Source organism: Pteropus vampyrus, unplaced genomic scaffold, assembly GCF_000151845.1.
Source record: "Pteropus vampyrus isolate Shadow unplaced genomic scaffold, Pvam_2.0 Scaffold26, whole genome shotgun sequence".
Lineage (NCBI taxonomy): Eukaryota > Metazoa > Chordata > Mammalia > Chiroptera > Pteropodidae > Pteropus > Pteropus vampyrus.
The window spans coordinates 10,262,462-10,264,388 of record NW_011888807.1 but is presented as its reverse complement, the minus strand read 5'-3'; positions in this window follow the sequence as shown (position 1 = coordinate 10,264,388).

Below are 1,927 nucleotides of genomic sequence, written 5' to 3'. Positions count from 1 at the left end.
CATACAAAAATCTGGAAGTGGTTGAAAGTTTGTTGTTAATTTTCTCTCCTTATATCCTTTATTAATAAAATTTATGATTTAAAAATTAAAATAAAAAATAAATAAAAGAAAGAAAGAAACAGCAGTTTGAAAGGCACCAGAGACATACAGGGAGAAACTGAATTGTGTGGCTTCAAGGTGAAGGCTGAAGAGAAAGCCTCCATTGTTCCCGTGTTGAGACCTCCACCCACAAGACCTATAAGTACAGGCAGGTGCCAAATCTAAATTTGCATTAACCTGATGAACACCGCTCGCCCACCCTAGCGACTCCTTGAGACCCCAAAACACTCAACTCACTCACCACCAAAGGTTCTTTCAGGGGCTATGCCTTATAGGCAGTCCATCTTGGGCCCCACTACATTCTTTTCTAATAACGCTCAAAGGTCTACAGGTCTAAGACAAGTGGTGACTGGCCTCAGCATGCCCTACGCCTCTTGCTGAGTGACCCCACGTCCAGTACTTGTGACAGCCAGCCTTGGCTCTCAGCGTGGCCTTTCCAAGGTGCCCTGGAGCCCAGCACAGGGAGCTACCAACCACAGATCACTTTATAGCTCCTACCAGGTGACCCTAGACAGAGCACAGTCAGGGGCTGAAGTTGGCCTGCACCAGAGCCCCTCCCAAGCAGCCCCAGAACCAACACATCCAGTGCCCTGCCTGAGACCACAACAGAGCACTACCCAATAAGCTCCATAAACAGCACAACCATAGGGAGGTGTCAGCAGGCAATGAAGCACCAAGAGGGCAAATCCCACTCTGGGGAGTCAGCCATTGCAAAGCAGCTCATATGCTGTGATCAGAGCCAGTCAGTATGAGGATCAAGCTCACCTACTGACATGACAACAGAAATCACTTCTCAAATACAACAGAAGGGCACACACAGCCCACACAAGGGACACACCTGGAGCACCAAGCTCAGGTGGTCATGGAGACTACCTCACTGGGCCCAATTGAACACCTACTACATAAGCCCACATTGCCTAGATAGAGAGACAAAGCAGATCTACTTAATACCTAGAAACAAACACGGGGAGGCAGCCAAAATAAAGAGACAAAGAAATAAGTTCCAAATGAAAGAACATGAAAAAACTCCGGAAAAACCACTAAACAAAATAGATGCAGTAGTCACAACACTGGTTATAAGATGCAGTAGTCACAACACTGGTTATAAGGATGCTCAATGAACTTAGGAGAAGAGTAGATGAACTCAGTGAGAAAATTTAAACAAAGAAATAGTAAACATAAGACATAAAAATCACAAAAAAAGAACCAGTCAGAAATGAAGAAAGCAATAATGGAAATGAAGAACATACTAGAAGGAATCAACAGCAGATTAGATGAAGCAGAGAACTGAACCAGTGGTTTGGAAAGCAAGGTAACAGAAAACTCAGTTGGAACATTAAAAAAAAAGAAAGAATCCAAAAATGTGAGGATAGTTAAAGGGACCTCTGGGACAATATCAAGCATAGAACATTTGCATCACAGGAGTACCAAAAATAAAAGAGAGTGAGGAATTAGAATCCATTTGAAGAAATAATAAGTGATAATTTCCCTAACCTGGTGAAGGAAATAGACACACCAGTCCAGGAAGTGCAGAGAGTCCCAAATAAGATGAACCCAAAGAGATCCGCAATAAGACAAATCATAATGAAAATGCCAGAGGTTAAAGACAGAGAATCCTAAAAGCAGCAAGAGAAAAGCAGTTAGTTATTTTCAAGGGAGCTCTCATAAGACTGTCAGCTGATTTCCCAATAGAAACTTTGCAAAAAAGAAAGGATTGGTATGAAATATTCAAAGTAATGGAAAGCAAGGACCTACAACCAAGACTACTCTACCAAGCAAGGCTATCATTTATTATTCATTTATTTATTTACTTACTTACTTATTTATT